The 24,676-nt window shown below is 41.7% G+C and overlaps 1 protein-coding gene across 1 annotated transcript in view; it reads left to right on the forward strand.

The window, feature by feature from the left end:
- The first annotated feature begins 469 nt into the window (after positions 1-469).
- The window catches only part of LOC100346950 (calpain-13), a 137,717-nt gene continuing 113,510 nt past the window's right edge, over positions 470-24,676 (forward strand). The window contains exon 1 of the mRNA XM_089326590.1: positions 470-860. The gene's annotated coding sequence lies outside the window, so the exon portion shown is untranslated. The remainder of the gene's footprint in view (positions 861-24,676) is intronic.

The following is a 24,676-nucleotide window of genomic DNA, read 5'->3' on the forward strand; positions in this document are numbered from 1 at the left end:
GCAAATACTTGTGAAAGTAATCATGTCAGAGACCACATAAATAATCCTACAAGCATACATTGATGAAAATGCCATTGGAACGTAATATTACATTTATTTGCATAGCTTATAGTGTATAGACGCCATGGAAGATGGCAAAAATGGCCTACTTCTCCACCACTGCCACATCCTGATGCCAGCTTTGTAAACCACTCCACTATGACACTGCATCTAAACAGGGAACCTGTTCTGGCTCCACGGTGAGGAGCTGGGCTCCCTGGTCCTGATCCAGGATGGCCTTGAGCAAGTTTCTCTACCAGGATGGCCTAGCCATCTGATGACCTGCAGCTGAGGGCAATCCCATGTGCAGGCAGAGTCAGGGTAGCCAAGCCCGGATCAGCTGAGCCCAGACCCAGGCACTCATGCAATGCATGCTCTGGGGGCCACTGTAGCTTTGAGGGTCTGGGGGACCATCGCTAACATGGTGATGGATGTCTGGGGAAGAGACCTGCCTTGGATAACTTCCTTCGTCCCCACTCTGGGAAGGAAAGTAGGACAGGGGCTACTCCTGGATCCCGTAAATGAGGACCCTGGGGTTTCTAGAGGTCAAGTGGTTGGCCGTTTACCCATAGCTGCCTGTTCCATGCTTCAGGTGGGCAGCCTCTCTGACCCATTTAGCCAACAGTATTAACCTGGAGGCTGAATCCATTGTTCTTTAGATCAAAGAGGCAGCCTTTAGAGGCTGAAGGCACTGAGGGAGAGAAATCTCAGAAGTCTCTGGGCTGGAATGGCCACAGCTTCACATCGGGCTCTGCAGGCGCCCTTCCACTGCCTCACCCTGGAGTCCCTCCTTCTTGCCTCGCGTCAGACCACGCTGAGAGGTAGGGATCCAGCCACTTCTCTCTCTCACATCTCTGAGTGGGCGCCACTCACATACAGTCTTGAAAATACTTCAGGAAAGCGCCTGCCAGGTAGGAAAGCCACTGAGAAGTGATGCCAAAATGATCAAAAGGAGGTTTTTTTGATCTTGCAACATCTTAAAAAAATCAGTCTAGGTCCCTCTTACCTCCCTCCCACCCCAAAGCAGCAACTCGCGCAAGGTCCTTTACAGCCTGAATCTGTTTGCACTGTCAGTGTGACCACTGCTCTCTGCTTTACTTTCTGTTTTCAAAGTCAGACTTGTCTCTCTCTTCCCAGCATATTTTGAATTTTTGCCCCTCTTCACACACCTCCATCTGTTCAAAATCTCCTCCCTTCCCGTTTTTTCTTCTCCTGCTGAGCTCTTATTCTTTCCCATAAAATCCCACTGCTTGAAGAACGCCTTAAAGACTGGCCTGCTTTGTGTGGGTGTTCAGGCGTTCATTGTGTCTGCCTGAGGCTCGGAGGTGTCCAGGGGCCCTGCTGCCAATGCTGAGGCAGCCTGATTCATGGGGCGCCCTTGTGGAAGTCGTGGGAAAATAAACAGTGGACTGTGTCTTACTTTGGATGATGCCCAAGCTAAGTGTGAAACATAATGAGTGCCAAAGAAGTGAGCTTTCTGAGTTCAGAGGGAGAGACAGGATTGTTCCCTTTTAGAAACAGGAGGATCTGAAAAACGAAAAGCAGACCAGACGGAGTCCCTCTAAGTAGATCTTAAACACCTGCTCCCGGGGAGACTTCACGGGTTCTCCCAGGTAGGATTAACTCCAGCGTCCTGCAGCCTGCAAAGGTACTGACCAGTCGCATTGACGGGAAATGCCTCTTTTTTTTCTTTTCATGACTCACATTTATTAGCGTTAGGCAACAATAATTTAAAAGACAGAAAGGGCTCCACATTACAGGAATTTTTATAATTGATCGTTTATACAACAAATGATGGGAACAGCACTGCGCAACACCATCAGCCACCAATCACCCGGCTCCCAGCTCACCTTCACCTCCCGAACATCTCGGCTGCTTTTCCCCTAACAGGAGGCCAGATTCAAGACAGCTGTCACCCACGTTCATGGGAAATGCCTCTTTGAACTGAGCTCGTGAGCGGCAGATGCCCTGCTTTCTTGTCTTTGCGTTTCTACATCTCCCCACCAATCTCCTCACCCCAGACTCCGAGTGCTTATGGTAGAGCCTGGCACATCTTACAAGTTCAATGATGGATCACAGCATAAGGGAAGACTAAAGCAAGATATTGGGCATTAGACTTCCCAATAAGTGAGGGTGCCACTATTAAATTTTTGTTGAATTCCATGAAAAATCTGGGAGAAATGATATATGCCCTAGAGTCAGATGATTCCAGGAACGTCGTTTAATCCCATTGGTCCTTAGTTTACTAATCTGTAGAAACGGAAATACTATACTATGTCATCCTGTTTTTTTTTTTTTTTTTGACAGGCAGAGTGGACAGTGAGAGAGAGAGAGAAATGTCTTCCTTTTGCTGTTAGTTCACCCTCCAATGGCCGCCGCAGCCGGCGCGCTACGGCCGGCACACCACGCTGATCCGAAGGCAGGAGCCAGGTACTTATCCTGGTCTCCCATGGGGTGCAGGGCCCAAGCACTTGGGCCATCCTCCACTGCACTCCCTGGCCACAGCAGAGAGCTGGCCTGGAAGAGGGGCAACCGGGACTAGAACCCGGTGTGCTGGTGCTGCAAGGTGGAGGATTAGCCTATTGAGCCGCGGCGCCGGACCATCCTGTTTTTTTTTTTTGTTTTGTTTTTTGTTTTTAAGATTTATTTATTTATTTGAGAGGCAGAGTTACAGACAGGGCGGGACAGAGAGAGAGGTCTTCCATCTGCTGGTTCACTCCCCAGATGGCTGCAACAGCCATAGCTGGACCAATCTGAAGCCAGGAGCCCTGAGTTTCTTCCAGGTCTCCACATGGGTGCAGGGGCCAAGTACTTGGGCCATCTCTCACTGCTTTCCCAGGCCATTAGCAGGGAGCTGGATCAGAAGTGGAGCAGTTGGGACTCTAACTAGAACCCATATGGGATGCTGGATAGTGGAGGGTTAACCTACTACACCACAGCACTGACCCTGTCTCCTATATTACATTTTAAAAGAGTTTGTTTTCCCAGAATCTATGGCAAATGGGACATACAAATTGGAAAAGCTTTTCCCATAGAATTATGAGCTAGTGCCTATCCCCAACCTGAGAAATTCTATCTGGTCTATATCCAAGAAAAAGAGAATTGGGTTGGGATGGATGAGTACAGGGTGTTCTGGGGGAACTCAGAAGCTGTGGATGATGCAAATCATGGAGTTGACCCCAGAAGAAGGAAACATGGGGAGGTTCCAGCGGGCTCTGCTATCCATAGAGACCTGTGAACACTACTAGGAGGTCACAAGGATGTCACCATGGGTGACTTAGTGACCCTGGCTGCTGCTTTGGGATTCCTTGGCCCACATTTGTGGAGAACACCAGGACGATGGGAGAGTGTGCTCAGGACAGTGCCTGGGGCAGGGCTGGGGAGGAAGACATTACACAGGTGCTTTTATTCTGTACCACCTCATGGGAAAAAGAATCCAAGATGGAGGAATTACTGACTGCTGTGAAGCGGGATGCTAGCAGGTCCCCTCACCTGGTTTGCAGGAGAATTGCTATTTGGTGGCTCCAGCAACCGAAAGCAAGGCCCAGAAGAGATGTTCCATCTCTGGGTCCAACACTAAGTTAGCCACGATCTTCAACAAGTAAAAGAAATATAGACTAGGGCTGTAAATAATGATCAAATCAGTAGATGTCCATTTCATTCATATATGGTAATTTTAAATACTCCATATATTAACTACCACAAATCAGCTAAAAGTGCAATGTGTATGTTTTGGGATCTGACTTATTTCACTAAAATAATGATTTCCATTTATATCTATTTTGTTGCAAAGGTCAGGACTTCATTCTTTTAAATTAATGAATAATTCCATCATGTATATACCAGCATTTTCTTTATCCAGCCATCAGCTGATGAACAGTAAGGCTGATTGCCTATTGTAACTATTGTGAATTGAGCTGCTAGAAACATGGGGGTACAGGTAACTCTTTCATATGCTTACTTCATTTCTTTTGGGTACATTACCAAAAGTGGGCTATCTGGGAAATATGTAAGATCTGTTTTTAGTTTCCTGAGGAATCTCCAAACTGTCTTCCATAATGGTTATATCAGTTTTATGTTCCCACCAACAGTGTACTAAGGTGCCTTTTTCTCTACATCTGCAAAACTTTCTATTTTTTGACTTTTGGATGATAGCCATTGTAACTGGGGTGAGGTGAGATCTCATTGTGTTTTTTATTTGCATTTCCCTGATGGTTAGTGATTCTGAGCATTTTTTCATGTGTGTGTTGGACATTTGTATTTCACCCTTTGAAAAATGCCTGTTCATGTCCTTTGTCATATCCAATCTTAGCTGGATTGTTTAGCTGTTGAATTTTTTGAGTCGTTATATATTCTTCATATTAACTCTTTATCTGATGCATAGTTTGCAAATATATTCTCCCATTCTGTCAGTTGCCTCTTCATTTTGTTGAGCATTTCCTTTGCTGTGGAGAAGATTCTTAGCTTGATGCAGTTCTATTTGTCTATTTTTGTTTTAATTGCCTGTGCTTCTGGGGTCTTATCCAAGAAGTCTTTGCCTATGCCAATGCCTTGCAGAGTTTCCTGTATATTTTCCTCTGTTAATTTGATTTTCAGGTCTTAGGTTTGAGCAGTTGTAGGTTGAGCAGTTGTAGGTTGATTATTGTGTAGGGTGTAAGGTAGGGGGTCTTCATATTTCTTCATGTGGAGATCCAATTTTCCCAACATGTTTGAAGAGGCTGTCCTTTATCCAAGGAGGGATTTTAACTCATTTGTCGAAGATTAGTTGGTTGTAGATTTGTGGATTAACTTCTGGAATTTCTATCTTATTCCATTGGTCCACATGTTTTTTGGAGGACAGTCACTAGGTTGTTTTGTGCCCGCAGCATAGTATGTTCTGAAGTCTGTTATGATGTTTTAAGCTTTGTTTCTATTGTTTAAGATTACTTTTGGTTATTCAGGGTCTTTTGTGTTTCCATATGAATTTTAGGATTTTTTTTCAAAATTTGGGAAAAATGCCTTTATTTTGGGATTGCATTGAATCTGTAAATTGCTTTTGGGTAGTATGGCCACTTTTATTATATTATATTCTTCCAGTACAAAAACATAGGAGATTTACCTTTATTTGGTATCTTCTATTTCTTTCATTAATCTTTTATAATTTTTATTGTAGAGCTCTTTCACATACTTAGTTAAATGTATCCCAAGGTGTTCAATTTTTTTTGTGGCTATTGTGAATGGGATTCATCTTGCAAGTTCTTCCTCATCTAGAGCATTATTGGTATATAAGAATGCTATTTGTGTGTGTGTGTGTGTGTAAGAATTTTATATCCTACAACTTTGTCAAATTTTCTTTGTAGTTCCAATAATTTCTTAACTGAGTCTTTTTGTACTGCTATTTAAAGAATAATGTCATCTATCTATAAACAGGGATAATTTGAGTTCTTCCTTTCTAATTTGTATCCCTTTGATAACTTTTTCTTGCCTAATGGCTCTGGCTAACTGGGCATCCTTATCTGGTTCTGAAACTTAGTGGAAATAATTCGGCTTTTGCCCATTCACAAAGATGCTGGCTGTGGTTTTGCCACATATTACCTTGATTGTGGTAAGGTATGTTCCTTCTATACCCTTTTTCTTCAGGTTTTTAACCATGAAATGATTTTATATTTTGTTGAATGCTTTCTTAGCGTCTATGGAGATAATCAAATGGTATTTTATCCTTCATTTTGTTGATGTGATTGTCATGTTTATTAATTTGCATATGTTGACCTATCCCTGCATCCCTGGGATAAGTCCCACTTGGTCTTGTGGATGATCTTTTTAAAGTGTTGTATTCAATTTCCTAGTATTTTCTTTAGGATTTTTGCATCTATGTTCATCAGGGATACTGGTCTATAGTTCTCTTTATTATGGCATCTTTCTCTGCTTTGGGAATAAGGATAATGCTGACTTCATATAATGAGTTTGAAAGAGATCCTAGTTTTCAATAGTTTAAGAAGTATTTGGGTTATTTCTTCTCTAAAAGTTTGGTAGAATTTAGCAATGAAGCCATCTGGTACTGGACTTCTCTTTTGGGAGGCTCATTATTATGGACTCAATCTCAGCCTTGGTAATAGGTCTATTCAGACTTTCTATGTCTTCATGCCTCAATTTTGGTTAACTCTATGTGTCCAGATATCCATTTCTTCTAGATTTTCCTTTCTGTTCGGTATACACGCGTTTGCTATAGTCACAGCTTTCTGTAGAATCGATCCCTTAATCAGTACATAATGACAATCTTTGTCTCTTTTAGTAGTTTTTGGCTTATTATCTTTCTCTGTTATGTATAGCATGTTTTTAAGTATCATTTGTCAGTCTGGCCAGGTGGTGACAAGTTCTCTGAATTTCTGTTTTGAAAGGTCTTTATTTCACCTTCACTTATAAATGAGAGCTTTTCTGGGTCCAGTATTCTGGGTTGAAACTTTTTTTCTTTTAGGTCTGGAAATACACCTCTCCATTCTGATGAGAAATCTGCTGTCAATATAATTGGAGTTCTTTTAAAAGTAATCTGACATTTCTCTCTTGCACATTTTTGGATCTTTATGTTTTACTTTTGAAACTTTGACATTAATGTGCCATGGTGAAGATCTTTTCTGATCATGTCTAATAGGAGTTCTATGTGCTTCCTGTATTTTGGTATCTACATCTTTTTCCAAATTGGGGAAATTTTCAGCTATTATTTCACTGACTAAGTCTTCTAAGTCATTTTGTTTCTCTTTTCCTTCAGGAACTCCTAAAGCAAATAAATTTTTTGTTTGATTTATCCCATAAATATCAAATACTGTTTTCAGGTTTTCATTTTTTTTCTTTTTATTGTCTATTTCCAAAGATTTGTCTTTTAGCTCAGATATTCTTTATTATGCCTCACTCAGTCTGCTAAGGCTTTCCACTGTATTTTTATTAAAAATACTGAATTCACCATTTCTATTATTGCAGTTTGATTTTTTTTTCGGGATTTTTATTTGAGAGGTAGAATTAGAGACAGAGGGAGAGACATAGAGAAAGATCTTTCATCTGTTGGTTCACTCCCCATATGGCCACAGTGGCCGGGGCTGGGCCAATCTGAAGCCAGGAGCCAGGAGCTTCTTCTGAGTCTCCCACATGGGTGCAGGGGCCCAAGCAACTAGGCCATCTTCCATTGCTTTCTCAGGTCACAGAGAGATGGATAGGAAGAGGAGCAGCTGGGACACAAATCAGTGTCCATAGAGGATGCCGGTGCTGCATGCAGAAGTTAGCCTACTATGCAACAGCGCCCAACCATTGATGGTTCTTTAATATCTCTTTGAGTAGATTTTCTTGTCCATGTCATGTATGAATTTTTTTAACACATTTAATTGCTTCTCTATGTTTTTGGGTAATCTTAGAATCATTCTTCTTAATTCCTTTTCAGGAATTTTGTCAATCTCGTCTTCACAATCTAATATCAGAGTATTACTGTGTTCCTTTTGGAAAATGATATTGTTTTCCTTGTTCATGTTTCTTGTGTTTCTACATTTATTTTTACTCATCTGGGTAAACACTTGTTGGTATCTCCTCTGAAGGTTTCATTTGAAATGTCTTTATGGCTTGTTTGAATGCCTGTACCTTTAGCAGATATCCAGAGATGTGTGCTGGGTGTGGCCAGGGCAGTCTGTCCAGTGTTTGTGGGTGGGGCAAGGGTCCAATGGCACACTCAAGTTGGGTGTGGTAGATCTCCTCTACTGTGAACATAGGGGACGGGATGCTCATGCTGGCTGGTGCATCCAGTCTCATCCCCTTGGCTGCCATGGTGACCCAACTCCCTATGCTAAGCTCACAGTGCCTACACACCCCACCCACTCAGGTGCATGTACCACACAAAGGATCTCTGTGCTCCACAGTGTGAGTGCTGAGCCATACATGATATCTTTCCCCAGCCCCCATGGAGTTCTAAGCTTCTGAAGTCAGACCCAGTGATTGCTCAAAGACCCAACCACATCCCATGCCCTTCTTAGTTTTCTGGCCTATTGAACAGTCATAGGGTGGGTCCAGGGCTCCCACAGTTCCTCTCTACCCTACAAGCCTCCCCATCCCTGGAGAAAGCTGCCCTGTCCCCTGACACATATCAGTCGGTGCTCTGCCTTTGCAAGCTGAGTCGGTGCTTTGACAGGGGAAGGGGAGAGGAGCGGAGAAGTTACTTGCTGGATACCCTGCCCCTGCCAACTCTCCAAGCCACACTTAAATCAGTGGGGACCACAGATTTCTCCCTCAGACCACATCTACCAGTGGTACACAGGCTGCAGGAGCCTCTTCCTGTCTTATTCTGGGAAGATGGTGCTTCCTCCACCCCACTGGTCACTGGGTGCCTTGGTAGGGGGGAAGGGAGGAAGCAATGTGCACTTCTTTCATAGAGTTAAGAGGGTGCCCTGCCCCCCACCGGCTCTTCAGGATGAACTCAAAGTCTGGGGGGGCCACGAGGGTTCTCCCACAGATAAGATCACCAGTGTTATGGTATATAGGGTAAAGCCACCACCTGTAGCGTCAGCATCTCCAGTAGGCACCCGTTCAAGTCCTAGCTTCTACATTTCCAAATCAGCTCCCTGTTAATGAACCTGGGAAAGCAGCAGCAGATGACCCAAGCCCCTGTACCCATGTGGAAAACCTGGAAGAAGCTCCTGGCTTTGGATTTGTCCAGCTCCAGCTGTTGCAGCCATTTGGGGGTGGTGGTGGTGAATCAGTGGATGGAAGATTGTGTGTGTGTGTGTGTGTGTATGTGTGTGTGTCACTCTACCTCTCAACTAAATAAATCTTAAAAAAAAGTGAGGCATGGGATCTCTGGCCACCATTTGAGAGTAGGGCAGGAGTGATGCCTGGGTTGGGTACAGTTACGGGGCGAGGGGCACTCTGACCACAGTCAGTAGGGAGAGGGACAGTGATGCTGGCTGGACTGCTCACAGAGAACCACCTGATTTACTGTCTAGAGTGAGCTCGTGGTATCTGTACACCCACTGACGCACGCATGTGGCATACTCCATAGTGTGAGCCCTGGGGCCTCTGAGGGATCTGGTCCCAGCACTCAGGGAGTTGTGGGTTTCTGCAGTCAGACCAGGCAGGTGCCCAGGAACCCAGTAACAACCCATAGCCTCTCTGCTCCATAGCCTCTGCACAGAACTCCCACAGTCACAGGATGCAGGGATCCATTCCTTGCTCTGGGAGCTGCCCCATCCTTGGCATGAGGTGCCTACCATTCCCAGAGTCAGAGCAGAGCACAGGAAATTGAGTCCGGAGTTTTAGTGGGAGGAGAGCTAGGAAGAAACGTGTCCTCTCTTCATGGATGCCCTGCCCCTGCTGGTTCCCCGGTCTGGACTCAAATCCAGCAGGGGCTGTATAATTCTCTCTCAGTGAAAACTGTCAGTGACGTGGGCCTCAACAGCCTCCTCTCGCCTTGCCCTGGGAATACAGCAATTCCTAGCTGGGCTCTGGTCTCGGGAGTCTCTGGACATGTGCAGCTGGCTACTGCTGTCCTCTGTCCTTGCTACACCACAGAGTCTCTGTTCTGTGTTTCCATTCTCCACTGACAGTTTGTCTCAATCAGTCCCCTGTGAACGAGGACCTTCCTTGGCTCTCCAGCGTCTTTCTGTGGCTGAAATCGGTGCATCTTCCCACTAGTCAGCCATCTTGGCTCTTCCCCAAAAGTTTTTTCATAATACACATTTTCCATGAATGTTTTGAAGAACACCACCCCACCACCACATAAAGCTTGCCACACATTGCCACACATACACATAAAGCTTGCTGTATCTTTCTGTTCTTACCCAGTGAAATCCATGGTATTTCCTCCAAGTCTTCTGGTAGTTTTCCAATGATACTTTATTATGGTCACATAATATGGAGTGTAAACGAACCACAGTCTATCCAGTTTGGGGCCACTGTAAACACTGGGAGCCAATTTAGTAATAGCATATATCTATATGTGTGTTTCTATTTCTTTAGAAACTGTTCCTTTATTTATGTGGGATATAGTTAAAGGTAGGATTGCTAGGTCAAAGTATATATGCATATTCCACTTTGACTATGACCTTGTCTAAATAAGATTGAAGTCGGCGAACTGAAAAGTCTTCCATAGCCTTGGCGACTCATGACAAGAGCCTAGGTTGATTACTGACACCATAAACAAGAGTGTCAATTTGTTAAATCAACAACAGGAGTCACTGTGCACTTACTCCTCATGTAGGATCTCTGTCCTTATTGTGTTGTACGATGTGAATTAATGCTATAACTAATACTCAAACAGTACTTTACACTTTGTTTCTGTGTGGGTGCAAACTGTTGAAATCTTTACTTAATATATACTAAATTTATCTTCTGTATATAAAGATAATTGAAAATGAATCTTGATGTGAATGGAAGGGGAGAGGGAGGGGGAGATGGGAGGATTGTGGGTGGGAGGGAAGTTATGGGGGGGGGAAGCCATTGTAATCCAAAAGTTGTACTTTGGAAATTTATATTTATTAAATAAAAGTTAAAAAAGTTTAAAAAAGAAAAAAGCATATGTGCATAAACTTTGAATATCCATAGGTATTACTTGCTTTCTTCCAACATAGCTGTAACTTCATGATTATCCCAACCAGCAATGTCTGAGAGCACACTTTGGTCCCTACATTCCTGCCAATAATAGATATAATAGTTCTTTTTGATTTTTCCCACTCTGGTGGGCACAAAAAGATCCCTCATTGTTATTTTAATTTGGATTTCTATGACTGTCAGTGACTTGAGCATATTTTGTGTCATTTGCATAAGCCCTCTGCAAAATGTACTTTGATATAATTTTCTCTATTGTGAGTTATTTTTTCATCAATTTATAATTTATCTTTGTAGCACAAAAATTAACCCCTTAACTACTATCTGGATTATAAACTTTTTCTTATAAATCTATTCATCTACTACTTCTATTACATGCATTTTTTTTGCAAAAATACATAAACTGAATTTTTGTTGAGATACAATTCACATATCATAAAATTCCCCATTTTAATTTTGTGCTATTCATTAGTTTTTAGAATATTCACAAGGTTGTGCAATCTTCACCACTAATTCCGGAAAACACACTCATCACCCTAAGGAAACCCTGATACCCCCTTTCCCCAGCCCCAGAAAACTACACATCTGCTTTGTGTCTGTGCATCTGCCTATTCTTGATCTTTCATAGGAATGGAATCATGTACTATGTGACCTTTGGTTTCTGCTGCATTCATGTGGCATAATGCTTTCATGATTCTTTCATGTTGTGTTATGCATCAAAATTTTATTCCTATTAATAGCTGAATCATCTTCCGTTGACTAGAAGCACCATATATTGTTGATTCATTCATTAGTTGATGAGCATCCAGGTGCTTCTACTTTTTGATCTGTTGTGAATTTTGCTGCTGTAAACATTTGTTTACAGCTTTCTGTATAAGCATAAATTATGTTCTTATATACCAAGGAGTAACATTGCTGGATCATGCATAAGTCTATGTTTAACTTTTGATAAACTGCCAAATTAGCCATTTTCCAAGCTGATGCATGATTTTACGTTTCTAAGAGCAGTGAATGAGAGCTCCAGTTTCTTCATGCTTGTCATTGTTCATCTTTTTAACAGTATAGTTGCCATTTTTTAAAAGATTTTTTAAAAATCTATTTGAAAGTCAGAGTTACGGAGGGAGGAGGAAAGAGACAGAGATGAGAGATACCAATCTTCCATCAGCTGTTTCACTCCCCAAATGGCTACAACAACCAGGGCTGGGCCAGGCTCAAGCCAGAAGCCAGGAACTTCTTCCCTGTCTCCCATGTGAATGCAGGGGGCCCAAGCACTTGGGCCATCTTCCGTTGCTTTCCCAGGCTCATTAACAGGGAGCTGGATTGGAAGTGGATCAGTTGGGACTTGAACCATCACCTATATGGGAGGCTGACCTCACAGGCAGAGGCTTAACCTGCTCCACCACAATACCAGCCCCACCATATTTTTATTAGACATTGTCTAATGGGCTTTCTTACAATGAGTTTGCTGTCAGAACATAAGCATTGTTAAAATCATTAAGTAATTCGGGACATGCTCAAGCTGACTTACCTCAAACCATAGAGTTAGAAACATACCAGGGGATTCCAATTCAATTCCATCAAGGTGGCATGTACCAATGCCATCTCACTAGTCCCGGTGATCAATTTCTGTTCACAACTGATCATAATGATAGGACTAAGAACCAAAGGGATCACATAAACAAGAATAGTGTCTGCAAATACTAGCTGATAGAATAAAAAAGGGAGAGAATGATCCAACATGGGAAGTGAGATACACAGCAGACCCATAGAATGGCAGAAGTCCTAAACAGCACTCTGGCCTCAGAATCAGTCCTTAAGGCATGCGGATCTGGCTGAAAAGCCCATGAGAGTATTTCAGGCATGGAAAGCCAAGACACTCTGGAAAAAAAAAAACTAAATGAAAGATCTCCGCGAGTGAGATCCCAGTGGAAAGAACAGGTCATCAAAGAAGGAGGTACCTTACTCTGAAGGGAGGAGAGAACTTCCACTTTGACCATGGCCTTGTCTAAATATGATCAGAGTCAGTGAACTCAGGGGGCTTCCATAGCCTTGGCAGCTCATGACAAGAGCCTAGGGTGATTACTGATGTCATAAACAAGAGTGTCAATTTGTTAGGTCAACAACAGGAGCCACTGTGCACTTACTCCTCATGCAGGATCTTTGTCCTTAGTGTGCTGTACATTAAGATTTAATGCTATAACGAGTACTCAAACAGTATTTTTCACTTTATGTTTCTGTGTGGGAGCAAACTATTGAAATCTTTACTTAATGTATGCTAAACTGATCTTCTGTACATAAAGAGAATCGAAAATGAATCATGATGTGAATGGAAGGGGAGAGGGAGTGGGAAAGGGGAGGGTTGCGGGTGGGAGGGACGTTATGGGGGGGGAAGCCATTGTAATCCATAAGCTGTACTTTGGAAATTTATATTCATTAAATAAAAGTTTAAAAAAATCATTAAGTAAAAGCCAAAATGAGAAAGGAAAAGACTCGCATCAAGATCATTGTCATTGAGCATGTATGTTTGGATATGTTCACCAGTACTAGCCATCTGAGCTGTGGCAACAACGAAAGAACCATTATAAGAATTGAGGAGACTGCTGGTATGGGAGAGGGTTGTTGCAAGCATGCAGGGGTCTCGGATAAACTGAAAACCAATTATTATTGAGATACCACCATTAACATCTCCCTATGGAAATTTGAGACAAGCAAGTATTATCTGACTATCATTGATTCCCCAGGACACAGAGACTATCAAAAACATGAACACAGGCATACCTCAGACTGAGCATGCTGTCCTGACTGTTGCTGTCAGTGTTGGTGAATTCAAAGCTGCTCTTTCCAAGAACGGGCAGATCATGAGCTCGCACTTGTGGCTTACACCGTTGGTGTAAAACAACTAATTGTTGGTGTTAACAAAATGGATACCACTGAGCCACCCTACAACCAGAAGAGATGTGGAGGAAATTGTTAATGATGTTAGCACTTAATTTAGAACATTGGCAACAACCCTAACACAGTAGCATTTGTGCTGATTTCTGGTTGGAATGATGACAACACGCTGGAGCTAAGGACTAATATGCCTTGGTTCAAGAGTTTGAAAGCCACCTGCAAAGATGGCAATGTTGGCAGAACCACATTGCTTGAAACTCTGGATTGCCCCCCTCTCACTAACCTGTCCAGTTGATTAAATTAGTTGCATTGGTGCTGTCCCTGTGGGCCAAGTGGAGACTGGTGTTCTCATACCTTGCATGGTGGGAATCTTTTTGGCTCTAGTCAATGTGACAAGTGAAGGCTGTTGAAATACAAAATGAAACTTTAAATGAAGCGCTCCCTGGAGACAACGTGGGCTTCAATGTCAGGAATATATCCCTTGATGCTTGTGGCAGCATTGTTGGAGACAGCAGCAACAACCCTCCAATAGAAGTGTGTGTGTTGAGAGCTCTTCTGACACTTCTCCTCTGTGTTCTGCTGCAGTTTATGATAAGAGACACTTGCTCTGGGTGTGATCAAAGCAGTTAACAAGAAACTCGCTGGTGCTGGCAAGGTCACCAAGTCTGCCCAGAAAGTTCAGAAGGCTAAAGGAATATTATCTCTAACACCCTCTACCCAGTCTTAATCAGTGGTGGAAGAACGGGCTAAGAACTCTTTGTCTCAGTTGGTCATTTAGATTTAATAGTAAAAGAGGTTTGGGGCCCGTCATCGTGGCATAGCAGGTAAGGCACTGCCTGGGACATCAGCATCCCTTGTGAACATTCGTTTGTTTCCTGACTGCTCTGCTTCCAGTCCAGCTCTTTGATAATGGCCTTAGAAAAGGAACAAAGGATGATCCCAGTATTTGGGATCTTGCCACCCATGTGGGAGACCCAGATGAAGCTTCTGGCTCCTGACTTTGTCCTGGCCTGTTGGAACCATCTAGGGAGTAAATCAGTGGATAGAAGAGCTCTCTCTCTGTTTTGTAACTCTGACTTCCAAAATAAATAAATCTTTAAAAACAGTAAAATATGGGTTAATGATAATAATGAATCATAAAACCCCAGAAAGAATGTTTAGTGGACTGTGTATGCGTGTGTGTGTATTTCAGAAAAAAAAAAAAACAGAAAGATTGAGATTAAAATTATTAGTTACTAAAATCAGTACTTTTTAATGGAAACAACTTGACCTAAAATCTGTCACAGAATTTTGAGACCCATTACAATAAAGTTTAATGAGAATAAACAAACAAGTGACCAAATGATCACTGGGTGTGCCCTGGTATCACATTGTGGTTTTGATTCACATTTCCCTAATGACTAATCATGTTGAGTGTACTTATTGGCCATTTGTATATCTTCATAAAAGATAGCTGTTCAAATCTTTCATCCATGTTAAAATAGTTATTAGTCTTTATTATTGGGTTGTAATAGTACTTTGTTTTATGGATACTAGACTCATCACATGTATGGATGCAAATGTTTCCTCTCTGAATTTTATACTTTCCTTCCTGTGAGTCTCATTTGAAGCACCAAAGTTTATCATTTTTCTTTTTTTTTGACAGGCAGAGTGGACAGTGAGAGAGAGAGACAGAGAGAAAGGTCTTCCTTTTGCCATTGGTTCACCCTCCAATGGCCACCGCGGCCGGTACACCGCGCTGATCCAAAGCCAGGAGCCAGGTGCTTCTCCTGGTCTCCCGTGGGGTGCAGGGGCCAAGAACCAGGGCCATCCTCCACTGCACTCCTGGGCCACAGCAGAGAGCTGTCCTGGAAGAGGGGCAACCGGGACAGAATCCGGCACCTCGACTGGGACTAGAACCCGGTGTACTGGCGTGCAGGCGGAAGATTAGCCTATTGAGCCACGGCGCCAGCCAAAGTTCATCATTTTGATGAAGTATAGTATAGCTATTTTTTGGTTGGCTGTGCTTTTGGTATCATAGTTAAGAAAGTATTTCATCCAGGATCCTGAAGATGTGTATCTGCATTTTTTTCTAAGGAACTTAGAGTTCCAGCTTTTACATTCAGATCTGTGATCCACTGTGAGTAAACTTTTGTGTTCCTGGTATTAGGTGGGATTGCAGCTTCATTCCTTTGCATATGGATGTCCAGTTGGATCATTGGTTGTAACAACATTCTGCTCACACTTTGTTTTCTTGGCACCCTGATTGAAAATCAGTTGACTAAAAACTTCTGGGTTTCTTTCTGGACTGTCAATTATATCCCATGGACCAGAAGTGGTCAAAGCGGGCATCTTGATCTTGTTGCTGATTTCATGATAAAGATTTCAAGCTTTCAATTGTTTTAGATACAGATTCTTATAGATGCCATTTATAAGACTGAGGAGGTTTGCTTCTGTTACCAATTTGTTGCTGGCCTTTATCATTAAAGGATATTGAATTTTTTAAGTGCTTTTTCTGAATCTCTGGAGCTAATCATGTGGATTTTGTCCTTCATTCTATTAATATGACATAATGCATGATTTGATTTTTGTATGTTAAATGACGCTTGCATTCTTAGAGATAGATACCATTAGGTCATGTGTGTTATCTTTTTTCTGTGGTGCTGAATTCAGTTTGATAGCATTTTTGTTGGGAATTTTTGTTTCTACATTCAAAAGGGATACTGGCCTGTCATTTTACTGTGCTGTCTTTCTCCAATTTTGTGTTTGGAACTCATTGGTTTGAATCCCACCCTTGTAGCCAGTTTTCATGCTAGGGGTCTGATGATAATTAACCAGCTCCCCTAGAAGCAACTTCTCTTCCCTTGCCGGTTCACACAAAAGATGAGTCAAAATTTCTTTTGACAATGTTCTTACAAGATGGGAAGCAGGAGGAAGCAGGTGGCATGGGCCAGATACAGTCAAGGGGTCAGATGACCAAGTGACTGAGACAGTCTCCATCTGAGAACCATTTTCAGAGTTTGGGCAAGTCTTCCTTCTTTCCTATACCTGCGCTCAGTCTTGGTGCATGACCAAGAGGTTTCTTTCTTAAAGAGTTTAAGCTATTCGTGTAAGGGTCAGATTTAGTGTAGGTATTATAAAAGTTGCATCTGTGTTGAGGTGGCCTTGTGTCCTGGAAATCCCTGGGCCATGTTGCATCATATGCTTAGTAATATATAGTATCAGTCCTGCAAGATATTTGAGTAGGTCCTATGATCATTTTTAATCTTACAACCACCATATTTCTCTTATAGACAGCTATGTCAGTATTGTCCTCACATAGATCTCAGAATTAAGTGGCCTCTCCTCTTCTATTTTTGGAAAAGTTACAGGATTAATTAAAGAGATAAAGGGTTAATGCTGATTCTTTAACATTTTCTTATTTCACCAATCAAACCTTTTGACCTGGATTTTTCTTTGTGGGAAGGTTTTTAATTGCTAATTCAGTGTCTTTTTACAGTCTATTTGGAGTTTCTATTTCTCTTTGAGTCAGCTTCCATTGTGTGTATATTTCTAGAAATGTTACTTAAACAAAGTTATTTAATTTGTTGTCTGCTGTGGTTTGAATGTGGCTTCTTCTTCAAGGGTTCACGAGTTGGAAGGTTTGTCCTCCTGGTGGTGGTATTGGGAAGTAGAATGGAAACTTTAAGAGGTGTGGCTAATGGGGGATCTGTAGGTCATTGGGGATTAGGGTAGTCATGTGACCTTGGGTTAGTTTGTGTGAGAGAGTCGTTATGAGATGACAAGCCGGCCAGGCCCAAGTCTCTGTGAATCTGTCTGATCTCTCACTTCTGTCTTCATATGTGATCTCTCTCTTTTGTTGTATGCTCCTGCCATGAAGCCGATGGCCATGAGGTGATGCAGCTGGGGAGACGTGTCCTGAGACTATACCATGCTGTTAGAGTTTCAGCCTCCAAAACCATGAACTAAAATAAATTCCTTTTCAAATTGCTCATTCTTAGGAATTTTACTATAGAAATAGATGATATTGGCCTATAATTGTTAATATTCCTTGATTATCCTGTTTGTTTCTCTAAGGTTATATCCCCTTTTCACTCCTCATTTTATTTGTTTCTTTTTATTTTGATCTGTCTGGCTAAAGGGTAATCTATTTTGTTGACTTTTTCCCTGAAGAACCAATTTCTTATTTAATTGATTTTTTTCTGTGTTTTTAAACTGTCTCCATTATTTCTATTCCCATCTTTATTGGTTATTTCCTTCCTTCTGCTCAATTTTCATAGTTTATTCTTCAATTTTTAGTTTCTTAAGGTGTAATTTTAGGTATTGCTTTGAGGTCTTTATTTTTTAATATAGTACTTCATGGTTATACATTTTTTCTATAAGCACTTCTTTTACTGTATCCAATACATTTTAGAAACCTGTTTTCATTTTCATTTTTTCCTTAAAGTATTTCCCTTATTTCTTCTTTGATCTGTTGGTCATATGAATGTGTTGTTTAATTTCCACATATTTGTTTATTTCCTTTGCTTACTGATTTTTATTTCATTCCATTGTGGATGGAAAACATACTTGGGATGATTTAAATCTTTTCGAGTGTGTTGAGACTTGTCCTATGGCCTTACAAATTGTCAATTCTGAAGAATGTTCCACATGCCCTTGATAACAATGTGTACTCTCTTTTGGGTGGAATGTTCTATAGATGCCTACTGGGTTAAGTTGGCGTAGTGTTTAAGTATTCCATTTCCTTGTTGATATTCTATCTGGTTCCTTTGATTATTGAAAGTAGGGTACTGAAGATTCCAACTATTATTAAAATCTCTGATTTTTCCTTTTAATTAATCATGTAATAGGACTACTTTTTAAAATCTGTTCTACCCATATCTGACTTTTGAATGGAGTTTACTAATTCATATTTAATGTTTCATCTATTTGCATTTATTATAATTACAAATGAGATATGATTTACATCTACCTTATGGTTTCCACTTTGTGCATATATTCATCTTTTAAAATAACTTTTATTTCATTATTGTTTCCTTTTATGTTAAATAGATATTTTCTTATGTAATTTTTAGTTCCCTTGCTGATTTTTTTACCAGTTATATTTTTAGTTATTTTCAATATAGTTGCCCTGCTGGCTGCAGATGCTAGTTTGCGGTGTGCCTAGAGGTTGTTGAGTTTTGTGACTACTAGATGAGAGAAAAGGAGATAGAAACAGAATAAGTGAACATGCTGTAACACTTGCGGTTCTTAAAAAATTTGGTCTCCTTTCTTGTATAAATGTACCCTGGATTTCTGCAAGCCTTTGCTTAATTTCCAGAGTTTTGAAAAAGTTAATTCTAACAACTTTGTTGGTTTTCTTGGAAAGTCCTACTGATTTGCACGGATATCTTTTTTAATGCATAAGTTAATTTAAATGTGTATTTTTATATAAAGTGAACTTGTATATAGTCAAACATATCTACACTTGTTTTATTCATCTTGGTTATGTACTTTTCATTAATAAAATCCCCCTTGCCTTAGACACTAACCTTCAAGTATGAGAAATAGAGATATAATTACATATATTAATGATATATTTGTGTATATATAAGTATATAATACATTTATAATAAATGCAAAGGGAGGCATGTATGTATATATACATTTATAATAAATGCAAAGGGAGGCATGTATGTATATATACATATACATATACATGTATGCATACATTTGATTTATTGATGCAATGGTACCTATTTATGTAATTGATATATATTAAAATACTGGTATAATGGATTATTTTGATTCTAGTGTAAAATATGCTCAATCATAATATATTATTATTTAGATTGTATTCAGATTCTATTTGCTTTATTTCATTTAGGATTTTATGCCCATGTGAATAAATGATACTGACATGTGGTTTTCTTTCTTTGTTTTCATCAGTATGGCTATTAGATTTATAAGGGGAGTTTTCTGTTTCTTTATATCCTCTGGAATAGTAAAGTAGCACTGTACTATCTGATCCTAAGAAGTCAAACAACTCAGCTTTGAGGCCTGGTGGTATTTTAATGCTATCTCACTAATTGGGTTTTTGGTTTCTTCTCTAATAATTGATCCAATCAAGATTCCCATTCTTCTGAAACCTATTTTTTGTACGATGTGATTTATTTGGAATTACTGCATTACCACTAGGTTTTAAACATTATTACTATGTGTAAGGATGGCCTGTTTCTCCTTTTTAATTTTTTTTAAAGCTTTATTTATTTATTTGAAAGAGGCAGAGAGAAAGAGAGAGGTCTTCCATCTGCTGGTTTACTTCCTGTGACTGCAATGGCAGGAACTGTGCCAATCTGAAGCCAGGAGCCAGGAGCTTCTTCCAGGTCTCCCACGTGGGTGCAGGGGCCCAAGCACTTGGGCCATCTTCTGCTGCTTTCCCAGCAGAGAGCTGAATCAGAAGTGGAGAAGCTGTAATTCAAACCAGCACCCTTATGGCATGCTGGCACTGCTGGCAGTAGCTTTACCCACTACGCCAAGCACCGGCCCCATCTCCTTTTTAATCTTGTCTTTATGCACTCTTTCATTGCCCTTAATTAGGCTTGTAAGAGGTTTGGCTGTTCAACTCATTTTCTCAAAGGATCAGACTTCTAATTTATTTATCCTATTTTTTAAATTTCTATTTCACTGATTCCAAAGAGAACGTTAAAAGAGATTACTTACTAGCTAGCTACCAATGAAAAATATAAAACCTCATGCAAAAATAATATGAGACACAATAAAAGCAGTACTTAATTATTAAAGAAAGGAAATGAAAAATAAAGGAAGCAAGTGCTCATTTTAAACTAGGAAAAAAGCAGTAAAATAAGCCAAACAATCAGGCAAAATGAATCAACAAAGAGAAAAGTTGAAATGAAAGATATTTCAAAAACCAAGTCTTCTTTGAATATGTCTTTTCTTCCCAACTACAAGGTGAAGACCGAGTTCTTAGCCTAGGGTGTGGCACCAGCAGCCATCCATGTCTTTGTCCCTATCGGCCTTTTACCCGTCAGCTGATACTCTGACTCTCTACATGACCCCCAAACTGTAATTGCCTGTAATTCCCCAAATATACTGTCTTCCTTGCCAGCATTTTATTGCACATACTGCTGCTACTCTTGAGAATGAATCCTGGCTTTTCCCACCTGGAAAACTCCTTTGTTTTTTAACAGATTTCTTTATTTGTTCATTCAAAAGGCAGAGTGAAAGAGAGAGACAGGGAGGGAGAGAGGGATCAATCTGCTGATTGACTGATTGACTTCCCAAGTGTCTGCAAGAGTACTGGCTGAGCCAGGCCAAAGCCTTGAGTCTGGAATTCCATCCAGGACTCCCACATGTCTGGCAGGTGCCCAAGTACTTGGGCGATCCTCTACTGTTTTCCAAGGCACATTAACAGGAAGTTGGATCAGAAGTGGAGCAGCTGGGACTTGAGATGGCATTCAATGTGGGATGGCTACATCACAGGTGCCATCTTACCCCACTGCACCCCAGTCTTGGTCCCACTCTTTTTAATCTTTCAAAACCAATATTTATTTAAGATTGATTTTTTTTTTATTTGAAGGAGAGAATGAGAGAGATACAGACAGACATATTTATGTACCTCTGTAGGGAGTTTCTCTAACTTCTCCACCAGATAAAAGCAATTTTGCTTCCTCAGGATTATGTCTATACCTCCGTGTTCGTTCTTAGTCACTTTTTTCACCGAACTTGTGTCTGTCTCTCATAGAAGACTGTGCGCACTTTGAGGACATGAACTATATCTCGCTTTTCCCTATAATGGCCCCAGATCAGTGCCTGGGATGTATTAGGGGATCAAAATGTCTTCAGGTAATGAGTGACCACAGCCCAGAGCTGTACTGTCCCCAGTTACTCCAAGCCCCTTTTTTTTTGCTAGAATTCTCCCTTAGAAAACAAGCATTGAAAATAACTTTTTTTTTTTTTTTTTGACAGGCAGAGTGGACAGTGAGAGAGACAGAGAGAAAGGTCTTCCTTTGTCGTTGGTTCACCCTCCAGTGGCCGCCGCGGCTGGCGCATTGCAGCCGACGCACCACGCTGATCCGATGGCAGGAGCCAGGTGCTTCTCCTGGTCTCCCATGGGGTGCAGGGCCCAAGTACTTGGGCCATCCTCCACTGCACTCCCTGGCCACAGCAGAGAGCTGGCCTGGAAGAGGGGCAACCGGGACAGAATCCGGTGCCCCGAACCCAGTGTGCTGGCACCGCTAGGTAGAGGATTAGCGCCGGCCTTATCCATTTATTTGATATGGAAGGAGCAGAAGACATTTTGCCGAAGAGTATGACAGGCCAAAAATCCTGAAAAGAGAACCAACGGCAAAAGGAAGACTTTTCTCTCTGTCTCTCTCTCACTGTCCACTCTGCCTGTCAAAAATAAATAAATAAATAAATAAATGGATAAACTCATTGTTCTCAACAGCCACCTTCTTTTTAAAAAGATTTATTTATTTATTTGAAAGGCAGAGGCAGAGAGAGAGAGAGAGAGAGAGGTCTTCCATCCACTGGTTCACGCAGGTGCAGGGGCCCAAGCACTTGAGCCATCTTCTGCTGCTGTCCCAGGCACATTAGCAGGGAGCTGGATTAGAAGTGTGGCAACTGGGACTCAAACCAGTACTCATATGCGATACTGGCACGGCAGGCCAGGGCTTTAACTCTCTGAGCCATAGTGGCCCCAAACAACCTTCTTATCAATGAATTATTAAGCAGCTGCCTCTTTTCCTGCTTTTTGTTGGCGTTCAGACCACATTTCCCCTGTCAAAATCCTTGCTCTTCTTACGTTCTCCCTTGATTCTAGGATATCTTTTTCTTGAGTAGATACTCTGAATTACTTTTTAAAAAAAATTTTATTAAAGACTCATTTTTTATTTATTTGAAAGGCACAATTACAGAGAGGCAGAGAGAGAGAGAGAGAGAGAGAGAGATCTTCCATCTGCTGGTTCACTTCCCAAATGGCCACAACAGCCAAGGTTGGGCCAGGCTGAAGCCAGGAGCCTGGACTTCTTCTGGGTCTCCCACATGGCTGCAGGGGCCCAAGCACTTGGGCCATCTGCTGCTCTCCTAGGCATATTACAGGAGCTGTATCAGAAGCAGAGCAGCCTCATCCTGGACTGGCGCCCACATGGAATGCTGTCATAGCTTAACCTGCTCTCTCCATGTGTTCTGGATTCGTACCCCTCTGCATGACTTTCATTCGTGAGGCTCGGTGTCTCCATTCTTTTTCTAAATGACCTCATGCGCTTCCTTGGTTTCAGTGTGTGCTGCTGGATTGAAGACTCCAGTTCCTAGCCCCTACACTGAGCTTGCCTCATGAATTCCAAGTTGACACTTGAAACTACCAGTTCACCAGATGTCCCACAGGGACCTCAAGTGCAACTGCATGCTGCTGCTTCAGTGCCTTCTCCTTTCTGTGTCCTCTTGCTTCAGGAGTGGATGGGGCTGGCGTCACGGCTCAATAGGCTAATCCTCTACCTTGTGGCGCTGGCACACCAGGTTCTTGTCCCCGTCGGGGCGCTGGATTCTGTCCCAGTTGCCCCTCTTCCAGGCCAGCTCTCTGCTGTGGCCCGGGAGTGCAGTGGAGGATGGCCCAGGTGCTTGGGCCCTGAACCCCATGGAAGACCAGGATAAGCACCTGGCTCCTGCCTTCAGATCAGCGTGGTGCACTGGCTGCAGCGCGCTGGCCGTGGTGGCCACTGGAGGGTGAACCAATGGCAAAGGAAGACCTTTCTCTCTGTCTCTCTCTCTCTCACTGTCCACTCTGCCTGTCAAAAAATAAAAATAAAAAAATTAAAAAAATAAAAGAGTGGATGGGAGGCTGATATTATGGTGTAGCAGGTTAAGCCACAGCTTGCAACACCAGTGTCCTATATCAGAGTGCCAGTTTCAGTCCTGGTTGCTCCATTTCTATTCCCACTCCCTGCTAAAACCCCTTGGAAGACAGTGGAAGATGAACCAAGTACTTGGGCCCCTGCCACCCATGTGGGAGTCTCAGATGAGCTCCTGCCTTTGGCCTGGCCCACCCTCAACCATTGGAGTCCTTTGGGGAGTTAACCAGGACACGGGATATTTCTCTCTCTGTGTGTGTGTTTCTTTCTCTGCCACTCTTCCTTTCAAATTCGTAAGATAAAATTTAAAAATAAAAACAGTAAATATTTCCCAAGCCACTCCACCTGTAAGTGGTATCATCTTCATCTGTCTCTTGCCCACTGCCCATGTTGCCAGATCTTATTTGTGCCTCTGAAATGCCTTTCAAATCTCTCCCTTTGTCTTCCCATGGATTTGGCCCTACTTTCATTCTCCTCTTTTTCTTAGATTTTTGTGATAACATGCTAATAGCTTTCTCAGCATTCAGAGTGTTTCCATCTTATATTTTCTTTACTTGGCATTAGTTCTTGTTTTAGCTCTAAAATAAATCTGGTAATGTTTCCCCAATTAAAAAAAAAAAAAAACTTGGTAACTCTACTACTTAAAAGATAAAATTCAGATTTCCTAACATGGCATTTAAGACCATCCACACTGTGTGGAGTTTATATCGTTTAAGTTCATGTCTCATTTCTTCACTCTTGCACCCCCTTCTGCAGGCACACGGGCATCTCCATTTTGTAAGCCTCTTACTGGTGTTTATGTTGAGCCGTCTGATCTCTGTCTATTACTGCTGTGTCCATGGTGACCACAGATGTGTCTGGCAGGGAACAGGTGACAAACACTTTTCCATTCTTCCTTGTTTTTGCTGTTTTCTTTACTTGGAGATGTTCCTTCCTAATTTTCTTGTCGGGAGTGTCTCTTCACTCATCTCTGAAGACCTAGCCCAAATATCCCTTTCTCTATGAAGACTGACCTATACATATCCTCCCCCAACTTGAATGATTTCCCATCTCTGTACACCTAAAATATTGCCTTCAAAATGTCAGTATGTCAGTTTAACATCTTCTTACTGTGGTATAATTATTTGAATGTCTTATTTCACTAGATTTGAATTCCTAGGGAGGAGGGGAATGAGTCTTCTTCATGTGCAGTTTTTCTTTCTTTTTTTAAGATTTTATTTATTTGAAAGTCAGAGCCATACAGAGAAAGAAGGAGAGGCAGAGAGAGAGACAGAGAGGTCTTCCATCAGCTGATTCACCTCCCAATTGGCTGCAATGGCCAGAGCTGCACTGATCCGAAGCCAGAAACCAGGAACTTC

This window comes from Oryctolagus cuniculus, chromosome 2 (genome assembly GCF_051225735.1).
Source record: "Oryctolagus cuniculus isolate XC-2025 breed Fujian yellow rabbit chromosome 2, ASM5122573v1, whole genome shotgun sequence".
NCBI lineage: Eukaryota > Metazoa > Chordata > Mammalia > Lagomorpha > Leporidae > Oryctolagus > Oryctolagus cuniculus.